The 13,062-nt window shown below is 40.3% G+C and overlaps 1 protein-coding gene across 45 annotated transcripts in view; it reads left to right on the top strand.

Annotated features, from left to right (window-relative positions):
- MBNL1 (muscleblind like splicing regulator 1) overlaps positions 1 to 13,062 on the top strand; it is a 276,932-nt gene that overhangs the window by 168,003 nt on the left and 95,867 nt on the right. Inside the window, exon 1 of one of the 45 annotated variants that reach the window (XM_049099992.1) lies at positions 1 to 10,180. The exons of the other annotated variants lie outside the window; for them this stretch is intronic. The gene's annotated coding sequence lies outside the window, so the exon portion shown is untranslated. The remainder of the gene's footprint in view (positions 10,181 to 13,062) is intronic. 45 annotated transcript variants of the gene reach the window in all.

Below are 13,062 nucleotides of genomic sequence, written 5' to 3' on the forward strand. Positions count from 1 at the left end.
TCTGATTTCTCTAGGAAGCTGTTCTAGAAGCTAAAAACCTCCAGCCGTGGATTTAATGTAGACTCAGTAGCTAAAGTATGTCCTTGGAGAACTCTGTGCTCGGTGATAAAGCCAACACATGAATCTTAGATTGGGTAACTACTTATTAAAACACCTCTTTTGAGAATTTGGCATGATATTCACATTTCTAATCTGTTTTATTTATATTAAAACTTGGCATTGAATAGATTCTTAAAAATACCTTTTCCATTACTTGAGTTGGAATCTATAAAGCACTTCTTCTCTCCTTCAAAATCTGCATTGTGTATCCAGTAGGAGAAGTCTCGAGAATTAGAACAGTCAGAAGTAAAATAGAAGTTATTTAAGTTCCCAAATGCTTGTATTTCATTTACCTTTTACTGTTCAAAAGCAGAAACATCACCTTATTATATCCTCCAATTCTTTACACTCAAAGTTCTAAAGCCATAATTAATCCGAAAGGAATAGGAAGAGCCGCTCAGCTCGTGGTAGTGCAAGGGTATGTTACTGTCCTTTGTCAAAAATCACTGCTGAGCATTCTAAATGTAGCCGTCTCTTTTCTTGTAGGACTTTATTTTCAGTTTTTTTAAAAAGGAATTATTCCCCACCTCTAATTTTTCTGGGCAAAAAAAAGAGATCACTCCATATGGATATATATATAAAACCTGGACGAGCGGTGGGTGTGTTGGTGGAGGGGAGGGTGTAAGAGACAGATCAACAGCATCGTGGAGTGAACAGCACAGATCATCTCGTGAGCATTATTTGTAACCCTTTATTCTTTACCCTGCCTCCATTCATGAGCATTAGTCTGTGACGTGACGTTAAGGCAGCTCCTCTAGTGTGTGATCCTCAGTGGCCTTACTCTCCATTCAGGTCTCCTTTTTTCTCCTCTGTGTTCTTTCCCATATGGACTCGATCTGTTAATTGATTCCCTGAGGTTGGAATCCAGGCTATTGGCTGTCACACTGATACTCCCTCATTTCAATAACTAAATATGTAACGGAGGTTTCAAAAATGAAAAAGGAAGAATGTTTACTAATAGCTGTACAAAAGGAAGCATCAGACTTCTCTTTGATAGCGCTTGCTTAGGATGCCTATTTTTGAAACTAAAAGATGTGCAACAAAGTATTTTATTTACACTTGAAAATACCCCAATTTTATTTCCTCTAGACCTCAAAAGTACAAGTAAATGGAATGTTTTGAAGTCTTTCTAGTGCGTTAAATTGGGTAATTGATTTCATGTGTAAAAATAGAAAAGGAAAATTGTAATGCTTTAATTCTTAACATTTGTAATGAGTTTACAGTTTTTGAAAATGTAAGGCACGATCTCAAGCCAGGAGTTTGCGTTATTCTCAGGTTGGCTTATGAAGTGCATTTTTCTTTTTCTGTTTGTTTAGAATTCTTACTAGGACAAGAACTGAAACAATAGCTATAATCATCAAATTATATATTATTACTGTTATAGATTGTTTATTATGTTAATCATATACTTAATGTAATTAAATATTAAGATAGAGTGATAGATTGAAATTATTGTAGGCGTTTACAGAATTATTTTAAAGCTTTAAGATTACTTAAAAATATTTTTAATGGAACAGAATGAGTTAGTGGAATTCACTGTGTTTAATGGACCAAGTAACTTCCCACAAACTGGACTCAATACAGTAATATTTAGACTTTAGTGATTTTTTTTAGGATGTACAGTAAAGATACATGATATAAAAGATTGGTGCCGTGAAGATCTCAGCCACTACCTGAATAGAAAAATCTATGGAATAAATAGTAGAATGACCCTTTTGCAGATAAGGAAACAGAAGACTGGTAATTCCCAGTTTTGAAGCCCAGAGCCAAGACCAGAATGCAAATCACTGAATTCTAATCCAGCGTACTTGCCTCTCTGCAATGCTATTTACTGAAATTGAGGTATATTTGGGCGGTCATCCTGCCAGTGTCTGCAGGGCAATAAATAGATTCTAGGAATTAAAGTGAGTTTCTGCAATATCAAGGGTGTCTGATTATAGCTGATAAACATGTGGTCACTGCTGCAGGGTAGCCTGATTGAGGCCTTTAGAATTCCCCTTTTATTTCTGTCTTGTTTAATGTGGCTTTCCTTATATCAGGGTCTGGAAAAGTACAGCGGAAGAATCATTACAATATTTTTGTTTGAGGGGAGTATTGAATTTCTGGCTTGCCATTTACTTAGTTATGATCCTGTATATTTAACAAGTTTCTGAAAATTTAAATTCTTAATATGGAGAAGAGTAGACCTATGTGTATATATATGTGGTTGATTTTCTGTTTCTAAGCAAAAAAATTTTAATTGCTTTCCCTTGTTTCCAAAGTTGAAAAATTCCTCAGCTTGCATCTTTAAAGATATCTGTTGATTTGTGGTTATCACGAACGCAGAAAGAGTACACATTCTTGGCACTACAATAATTATATGCACATGAAATTATTTGATATATTTATTAATTAAGTGCTTTCTGGAATTATTTAACATAGAATTATTATCTTTAACATAGAATTATTACTTCAAAATCCAAATTCTCCCTGATTTGACTGGATACCTATCATCATTTAATAGGACCGTGTCCAGGCTCCTTAAATGTGATTTTTTGGGGAGGTAATCCAGTCCCCTTGAGTGCTGCCCAGTGGACTCAAGACCCAATATGGACCTGAGAGAGAAATGTGTGCAAATTGTAATTGCGATCCGGTCCCCTTGAATGGTACCCAAGATGGGCTCAAGTCCCAAAACGGACCTAAGTGAAAAATGTGTGGAAAACTAAGAATGTAAACTCTGAACACTCTTTTTAGAAAGTTCAATTTGCAAAATAGTTGGAGTGCTTTTGGAATAGGAATTTGTGACACTTATTTCAGAAAAAAAAAAGAAGAAGAAGAAGAACAACAACAACAACAACAACAACTTGTTCTCCCTGAAAGTCTTAGAAGTCTTAGGCTGGTTCTCAAAATACGGTTCTTAATCCCAGTCATAATGATCCTTGAGTATTTATTTCTACCATCACTCAACTCATAAAAATGGCACATCTCAGTCTCCCCTGTTTACTCTTTTCCATGTACTCCTATCCTTTCTTGGAGAGAATGAGAACTGTCTGGACCGGTGGACAATGAGCAGAGGTCCTAATTAGTGGTAACCCCTGGCTGTGAGTGCTAGTTCCCAAATTAAGTACTAACCTTTTCCTGGCATAGTGCCATCAAGATGCTTTTGCCCGAATTTCCTTCCGGCTCAGTCTGGACTGCTGTTCCCTCACCAGCAATTTGACCTTAGAACAAAAAGCTACCTATTCTCTCAATTGTAATCTCACAACACTCTAAAATATGAAGAGTGAGTGTCGTCTCCTTGTCGGGGTTTTTATGAAGATTGAATACATTTTAATGTAATGAGACAGTGTGTGCCAAGCACTTAGCGCAGTGGCTAGCATGTTAGAAAATAGACAGACCTTGTTGACGTTGTTGCACATTTTTCCCAAGGTCACACCACTAGAAAGGGATGGAATCAGAATTCAGGCTCAAGTCTGTATGTCAGGGAATCCAAACAGAACAGGAACACATGCACATTTTCTATAACACGAACCAGGAAGCGAGAACTTAGCCACCTCTGAACTCTGACACGGCTTCTCGTGCCTCCCCATCCCCCTCTATGATGCATAAATCGCGATGTCATGCGTGCTGATTGGGAAAGTAGCAGAGGTCAGTGGTTTGGGGAAAACTCTAGACCCAAAGCTTCCAAGGATTGGAATTTCAAGCCCTGCCCCATGCAAGCTATGTGATTAAATTACATCCCCTTTTACAGTTCTTTGTCTGTATATGAAGCTAACGGTAGCCTCCGTTGCATTGCATTATTGTGGACAGGAAAGATGGAAATTACAAAGCACCTCCGATTAGTGACTTTCATTCATGATTGATAGAGATATGAATATCTATGTAAAAATAAAGCATGTTCACAGAATGAAACGCATGGTTCGTGAAAATCAGAAATCCCTACAGTGTTAGAGATGGATAGGATCTTGGTGATCAGATGGCTTTCCATTCTCCGAGAATCTGCATGCACTCCCCATCAAAGACATTCTAGCTCAGTGGCAGGCCAGTGGAGAAAGGGGGAGAAGGCATCGATGGTCAGAACTGACCCAAATATGGAGTGGTTGTACCTTCCAGAAGGTGGGTGAACTTCTCTCAAGCTGGGTTGGTGTCAAGGACTGGCCTCAGTGTCGTCAGATGATGAGATAGTCCTGGTTAAGCAGGTGGTAGGTTTGTCGTTTTTGTCTTCTTTCTTCTTTGGAAGCAGAACCCAGACCAGCAGCTGGAGCTCCAGTTCTGGAGCGGAGTGAGCTAACGTGTGCTGCAGTGGAATGTCAGGGGTTACCCTTGAATGCTAGTCAGACCAGGGATTTCCTTCCTAGGGTCTCAACTTCTTGAAGTCGGAGATGTTTATTTTACTTGTTTGCAGGACCTTGATGGGTGCTTGCTAAGTAAAAGAAGAACTCGTTTGAGGATATCATGGCCATCACAGGGCTTGGAGAGCAGGGCCTCAGGGCAGGAAGCGTAGGACACGTGGGGGCTCCCTCAGGGACAGAGGGAAGGGTTAAGGCAGATCCTGGTGGTGGGCCAGGGAGCTGAACGCACATAGTGTTTCTAATGCCTGGCTTAGGGGCCTGGGAGAAAGGAAGCTGCCAGCGTAGCCTGATTAATGAATGTAGTGAATAAAGTATTCCAGGTTTTTAAAACCTTTCAAGAGTTTAGAGAAAAGAATTTTAAAAATTGAAATCCAGGGGCATCTGGGTGGCTCAGCGGTTGAGCGTCTGCCTTTGGCTTAGGTTGTGATCCCCGGGGTCCTGGGATCGAGTCCCGCATCTTCTCCCTCTGTCTGTGTCTCTGCCTCTCTCTCTCTCTCTCTGTGTGTGTCTTATGAACAAATGAACAAAATCTTAAAAAACAAAGATCTATTAGAATCCACTTACACTAGTTTTTCATACAGTTAAAAATAGGATTTCTAGTCTTAAAAACTCGATTTTGGTGCCAGAGACTTGAGGAAAAATGTATCTGTCAATACATCATCGATATACATGACCTCATATAAAGACGTCCTCAAAAATACAGTTTTAACCATGTAATATTGTGAGGTCGTAATTTGTAATACGTGGACAGAAAATGGAAGAGCTTATGCAGATGCTGTGGGAAGTCAGAGTGTTATTCTAAAAGCTGAAATATTTATGGGGGACGATCGGTAAAACGGTGAGGCTTTTTAATCACAGATTCTGTTACTCATACGCTCCCCCGAAATAATAAGATGAAAAAGCGTCTTTCAATCAGAGTCTGGATCAGAAACAGACACCAGAAAGAATAAAGAAAATTCCCGGTGCGCAGTGGTAAGCCCAGCCAGGTTTGGCGCTCCTCCCGCGGCCACGGAGGTGCCACGGCCACCCGAGCAGGTGTCCCGTCCCTCGCGGAGCGCACGGCCGACACCTGAGCCCCGCGCTCCGGCCCAGGACATCGTGTGCTGGCACCTGAAGGACGGTTGTTTAGGAAACTTCAACTGAGAGTTAAAATGTCCGTGAACATTTGTGTCTCCTTAATTTGAAAAAGACCATGTTACAGCGGTGCTTCTATAATATTAAGAGAGTGTGGAACCTTCCCCAGGATCTCCAGCGCACACTCTTAAGCCACGTGCTGAGTGGGTTGCACGCTCAGGACCTTTTGCTTTTTTGCCGAAGCCCCAGCCGATGTGAAGGCACGGGGGGGGGGGGGGGGGGGGGGGAATTGAGTCCAAAGTGGCAGAGTCCTCACTGACCTACATCCCTTACTGTGTAGCAGGTGGGGGCTTCCTGTGTTTTTCTTTTCCGGTGTGACCGTGAACTTGCCTCCTCCCTCTCCTCCGGCTCACTGTGTGTGCACCCAAACGTGTAGACACGGAATCGCACACGCACAGGCTTTTGCTTCTCCCATAAAGGATTTATACCGGAACAGGAATTGCCCGATATTAACTCCCTATAGTCCTTTCTCATCATTTGCTTTTGTGCCCTTGAATTCTGCTGGGCCTACCTGTGTGTGGAGACACCCTAGCGGGGCTTTGCTTTCCTGTTGTTTTCTGATGCCCGAGTTTGGCTTATTTTGGAGATTGATCACGCGAGTTTTAATTAGGTAGGAAGTCAGAGATGATAGTGAAGCGCTGTGGCCTAACTAGCAAGAGTCAAACCCCACCTAGAGAGCCCTATACACGCGAAATAGCTGAGATCACGGAGTACCGGGCTTTCTCCTCCCAGACCTTGCCCTGGATGTGTTCTTGGCACTTTTAATCTGTTGTTTTTTCCCTTAAAACAACAACAACAACAACAACATGAGAGGCAGTGGTACAAATCCAACAGGTGCAGTGTCTCCTCGAGGAAAATTTGGTCATTGGAAATCCAAGGGTCAGCGCAAAGAGGGAAACGTTCTAACTAAAGGGAGCCGTGTTGGGTCATTGTCACCATTCTTGGAAACCTCTCGTGGAACCGGTTGTCACAGTAGTTGTGGTGACACCCGCCTTAGACCCCACACCAAATACCTAAGTGAAATTACTTTAAGGAAATAAGTAAACTATATTGTATTTTCAGAGACCAAGGACTGACGGATTGAGCTTATCCTTTCTTTTATGTAATTTTAATTTTGAAGCTATGTTGATGGATCTGCAAACGCACATTTGATAAACTCCCATATAACAGAGCAGTCCCTAACTGTACCAGTATTAGGATGGTTGCATGGAAATAGCCCTTTAAGCAGGACCCCCTCAACTCAGAGGAGAGTTTGATTGTAGGTCCTTTGGAGAACCAGAATTGGTTTTCAGGTGTCTTTGGTGGGTTGAAAAGTAACAGGTGGAAAGTGAATTCCTTAAAAGATGCTAATCGAATGGACACTTGAGTTTTATTAACAGAACCTCAGACTGAGTTAGAACTCTCCTTTAATTACTTTGAAGTCATACTTTCCCATTTGAAAGATATTTTAAAGTTAGATTTCACGTTTAAGGCTTCAGGTGGGCCGTTTCCTACCTGTGAGTCAAATCCACCGTTTCTTATGGAATCGGGTCAGTTTCTGCTTAAGATTTGTAATGTTTTGGGCACTTTTGATGGGACTTGGGAGCTTTACGAAAAAAGAGTAGAAGTCATGTAAGAAGGCTGTGGACAAAGCACTGGACTTTGTTTCGGTCCCTGAGTTTTCTGGGACAGGCCCGCATTTAATCACCCTGTTACTTCGGGTCATGTGTCTTGGAAGCCCACCCATCGTTTTGCCTCCCTGAATGGAATGAAATCTAGTGGAGATAACACAAAGAACAGCACCTTTTGTAAAGTCTGCTTCATCTTGTTTGTGAAGTAATTCATTTATCTGAAAAGCGCTGTTAAGTCCACGTTTAAAAGTAAACTGTGAAAAGCAAGCCTTTTCTAGAATCCTGCCCACAGATGACACACCTGTGTATCACTCTCGTGAACACTAACATTGAAAGCATGATGATTGTTTCTATAATAGAATTGGTGGTAGAAATTTTAATCTGTTTGAAAGAATAGTGGTGTTGGGGGTAGGGGAGAGTACAGACTCTTCTCTTCCTTCGAGATAAGCCATAAATTGTAAACGCCAAGGTCCTGTTTAAAATTTATTCTACACTTGGGAAACCGATTTCTGTTGCCCCAAAGAATTTTCCGAGAGGGAAAAATGCATGTAATGGGAATAAAAAGAAAAAAAAAAAAAAAAAACAGTATGGAAAACAAGCACCTTCCCCTAAGGAGAAAATGTATTTTTAACACTAGAGAGTATAGAATTTGCTGTATCAACAGAGTGTATTATTTCATCAAACAGCTGGATAAGCCAATGTGTATTTATTGAATAAATGAGTGTGTGTTGGTGAAAATCAAAGAGAGAGTGGGTGAATGAATGGATAAGCTTAGTGGTAACACATTCTTCCTATTTATTATTTTTAGGAAAAAATCGTTATCTAAAAATACTACAAAGAATTCATTGGAAGAAATTGGGTTCAATTCCTCATTTTCTCCTGTAGTAACAGCCAGTTGTTACAGTGGGATGAGAACTTTTCTAGGTTATAAGATACTGTTTTTGTAGGTTGAATTACCCTGCATTTATAGAGCTTCGGGGAATCAGGAGATGAGAAAACACAAACCATAAGCAAAAAGGGCAGTTGGTACTAGTCTAAAAATAAACATTGATCCATATAATCGCATTCTAAATAAAATAAATAGAAATGGATTAGGAAAATTACAGGGGTTTCGAAGAATTTGGTGTGTTTTCCATCCCTATTTTCATTGGGATTTTATGGCAATCGTTATTAAAGGAGCACCACACGCTACATAGTTTTAAACTTTGAGCCACCAGCAGCAACACCCCAAAGTATATTGAAGGTCTTTGCTGTATTTCAAAAAAAAAAAAAAAAAAGAAAAAGCACTGGGCTTGCCACTATCATGGTAGGTTTTTGACTGCTGGAGAAAAGGTTTGAGGACACGGGTTAAATATTAACATGGAAATGAGGCTTTTTGGAAGTCTTGGCGGGACCTCATGGAGAACAACGTAGTACTAAGCCTTACCACAACCTGGGAGCAGAAACAGGGGTTGTAGAAATAAACTGAGGTGGGAATTTGAAGAGAAAGGAAGAGCCTTTGCTGACAGAAAAGCAAGCTCAGATTAGCCCAAGTACTGGCTATCATGCCCTCTCATGGGGCTCATTCCCCTGGAATGTATCCCTTGTGCTAAATAGAGTACTTGTGTAAACACACACTGCAGACATTTGAAAATACTCGAATAACAGTTCTTCAGGGCTTACTATGTAATTATTGCTAGCTGTTGCATTTATTTATCTTGGTACTAATTTATAGAGCTAGTTTTTGACTTATGTTACCTCCAGTGTCTTGTTTCATAGTTTGGAGAAGTCCATAAACAATATTTAAGAAAAATGCAAACATCAGTGGCTTTCTTGAGTGAGCAGAACAACTGGAAACTTGTTTCGCATTATTTTGTAAGTGAATTGCTTAACGTAACATTCTATCTACGGCATGTTAAGAAATGAAAAGATAAAAAAAATTTTTTTTTTGAAAAAAATGGAAAAGAATGGAAACTTGCGCTTCTGAATGAACAGCTTATCAAAACACTAGCTTTTGATTTTATCTGAGCTTTCCCTGTAGAAAGTTTTCTTTTTTTCTTTTTTACTATTGCTAACAAAGCCTAGAGGCAATTTCTGAACTAGAAAAGCTGAATATCATTTCTGACTAACCTATTAGTCATCCTAATAATAGGAAATTATTTAGTTCCTGCTTCATAGTAGCCCATCTTGAACAATAAAATCATGTAGCCCACTCAGAGGTATTTCAGGAAGATTGATGTGATGCACAGTAAATGTTTTGTACTGTGCTACTGTTTTATCTCTCATTTCTCAGCAGGAGAGCTAGGAAAGGGGGTCGAGAATGACCTTGAGGTTTCTAGTTTGGATGATCAAGGATGGGATTGCTCTTTGCCTGTGTAAGAAATACAGGTGTTAGAATTGACGTGTTCTCTTTCTCTGGGGAGAGGATAAGCAGGGGGTAGATAACTGATTTGGTTGGGTTGTTAATTTATAGAAAAAGCACCTGAAGGCCACTCCCTTGGCACTGATAATGTGCTGTGTCACAGGACAGTGCTGTGTTATCTTTGGGGAGACCATGGATGGTGAGAAAAAAAGGATGTGGTGACAAATGGTATATCTCTCTCTAATCAGCAGGTGGGAGAGGAGAAAAGCCAGAGAAAGTGACAGGGAACGGGAGAGGCAAAAGGAAAAAGAAGGAAGTTGTTAATGGTGCAGATGCTGCAGATAGGACAAGAAATGAGGAAAGGGCAGTGACCGGCAGTGAGAAGCACAGAGAGCTTCGAGAAGGCACTCTGAGTAGCATTGGAAGGGAGGAGACAGGAGTGGGGGGGATCCTCAGCACAAACCAGATTCCAAGAAGATGAGTCACTGGTAAGTTGGAAGATGCCTATGAGGACGCTGCAAGTTTAGACAACTCTAAAGAAATTCAGGAACAGAAAGAAGAGAAGAAGTGGGTGTCAGCTGGAGAATTCGGCGGAGGAGAGAAGATAGTTGTGGAAGACTAGAGGTGCTCCTCCAGTGGAAACACACGTTTTCAACTAAAGGAAGGTACAGAAGTCAGTGGAGAAGGGGAAAAAAAAGGAAGATTCCAAGATTCCTTGGAGTAGGAATATCGGAGGGTACCATACATCAGAGACGTTGAGAAGGGGGTCAGAAAAAAATGGGGAGGAGCTGACTTTTGAAGCAAGATGAGCCAAATGATCCCTGAGAGTCAGATTGAAGAAGGTCCTCCCCTGCATCTTTAGTTCCATCTTGTTTGGTGTGTGGGTAGCTTACTGCCTCCTGTCTCCACGTTTTTTTGTACATTGCTTTTTAAACTCATTAGTGTGACTTGACTTCTCAGCCTGGCTGTAGGGTTTGTGAGGGTGGGAACATGTTTTATCCGTGTATACTCATTGCTTACGGTGATCCCTTTCCATGTGATCCCCTAATGTATTTCAGGAACCCCGCAAGCCCGTGCTATCAGGGGACAGGTCTCACAGCCTGGGCTGCCCATCAAAGTACAAGGCTGAAGGCTATAATTAGCTATCTCTGTGAACCTCAAAAACAATTTCTAAAACAAATTCTCCATTTCAAATGGATGGGACAGGTTTTTACATCCGACTTTTTTTTTTTTTTCTTCTTTTCCTGGTTAAGAAAGTGACACCATAACAAAATATAACGTAGAGCTCAAAAGTGGATGCTTCCAAAGCCCGATGAAATTTTTAACCAAACTTTATTGTAGAAAGTGGAAACATTGGACAGAAAGACAATCATGAAAAGACAAAAGTTTGCAGAGCAAATGTTGGCTGAACAGTTGGTTTATACCACTGTTTATGTCAACCAAATCAGATTAGGTTTATGTCTTTAACTTTGGTCTCATCCCTACTCTAGGCATAAATCCTTTAATTAGGCTAGTTGAATTATATTTTTTGCTTCTTTATGAGCAAAAATAATTCTAGGCCGAAGCAAAAAAAAAAAAAAAAAAAAAGGAAGATTGTCTCTGCCTCCCATTTAGCAAAAATAGAGTAAATATGTTCCTGTTTGTTTATACTATGTTACTATTTTATGGTTACTACTCATCCACTTTCTTTACCTTTTACATAAATAATAGTGTTCCATTTTTTTTTAAGTAGAGCTCCGTAGACACAAAGATTATGAACTGGTTGCCATTCTCATGGTTTTAGACTCAGTATTACACTGAAACTGAAATATCTATTTAAATTTCTAAATTATGTAAAGCTGTAAAGTTTATAATGTAAAGCCACTTGATCGTAATTCCTCCCCAAAATATTTTATTTCTCCTCAAGATAAATGAAGAAGGAAAAATTGAAGGGTGACACAGTATATCTAAATGAGTAACAGGTGGCTGATGACAGTTTTCACATATTCATCTCTTTGTATTATGATCATTATTACCCAGAATCCTTTAAAGCATTGACTGATCATGACCATCCTCCAGTTGCACAAACATCCTATTGTCTCCTGGAAGCGCCTGGGAAGGCATGAGAAGGTCCTTTAATTAGACTGGAATTTTACTTTATTATTTATAAAGATTTTATTTATTCATGAGAGACGCAGAGAGTGAGAGAGGCAGAGACACAGGCAGAGGGAGAAGCAGGCTCCCTGCAGGGAGCCCGATGTGGGACTCGATCCCAGGATCATGACATGAGCCAAAGGCAGATGCCCAATCGCTGAGCCACCCAGGTGTCCCTAGACTGGAATTTTATTATTATTTTTTATTGTTTTATTTATTTATTTTTTTAGACTGGAATTTTATTTTATTTTATTTTTATTATTTATTTATTTATTATTATTATTTTTTAGACTGGAATTTTAAATTGCAGCACCATTTGCCCTGGCCCACCTCCCTAGAACTACCCCGAAACACCCTTTAGTTTAGCCTCTCCTCTCCAGCCTCCCTGGAGGTTTTTATTTATTTATTTTTAACACACCTCACTGTCTCACCTTTGTGCTCTCTCATCATTCTATCTTCTCATTAAAAGAAAAAAAAAACAAAACTTTGCCACCTTTCTTTTCTTAATTAACTACTACCTGTCCTTCTAGACTCTCAATACCAGTGACAGTTCCTTTGGGGAGCCTCTCTTGGTCCTTTTATTCCCATGTGTGGGAGATGTCCCCATAGCATCCCACACTGGAGCCTACTGTCATTGTTTACTGGTGTGAGTCCTCTGGGGTGTCTCAGGACTGTATAGACCTCGGCTCTGTACCTCCAGTGGCTTGCACCATTGTGTGAATGCTCTTTACTGTTGCTTGGACATACGTATCTGTTTTTATTTGGACATTAAGCTACGTTTTATCCTTATTTACTAGGGAGGTGCACGGACATAAACTTTTTGGATTATGTGGTATGTCACTAAATAAACTAGTTTAAGTCGACTTTGTAATGAATAGTTGGTTTTTTTTTAAGATTTTATTTATTTATTCATGGGAGACGTAGAGGGAGAGACAGAGACAGAGGGAGAGGCAGGCTCCCTGCGGGGAGCCCAATGTGGGACTTGATCCCAGGACCTGAGCTCAAGGCAGACACTCAACCACTGAGCCACACAGGTACCCCCACCCCCTCGTAATGAAGAGTTTATAAAAAGATAGAAGCACTTGGAATAAACAACCCCCCTTTTTAATTGATCCCTAAATAGATATAAACTAATGTGTCTATTTTTTTAATCTTAATTCTGAGGATATGAGCATAGGCTGGTATTAGGAACAGAGGGCATTTGAGTACAGAATTAAGCTACAGAAATACCAAATATCCTCCCTCCCTCTCCCCCCATTTTGGTGGCTTATTTCAGCAAAGATTTATTTCTTGCTCTTGTAAACTCAGTGGTGCACTCTATCCAGTGACTCCGGGATCTGAGTTTGCTCCATCTTCCTCCAACTTGTGACTTCCAAGGTAGCTGAAGCTCTGACAGAGAGGTAGGGAGAAAACG

Source organism: Canis lupus, chromosome 23, assembly GCF_003254725.2.
Source record: "Canis lupus dingo isolate Sandy chromosome 23, ASM325472v2, whole genome shotgun sequence".
Lineage (NCBI taxonomy): Eukaryota > Metazoa > Chordata > Mammalia > Carnivora > Canidae > Canis > Canis lupus.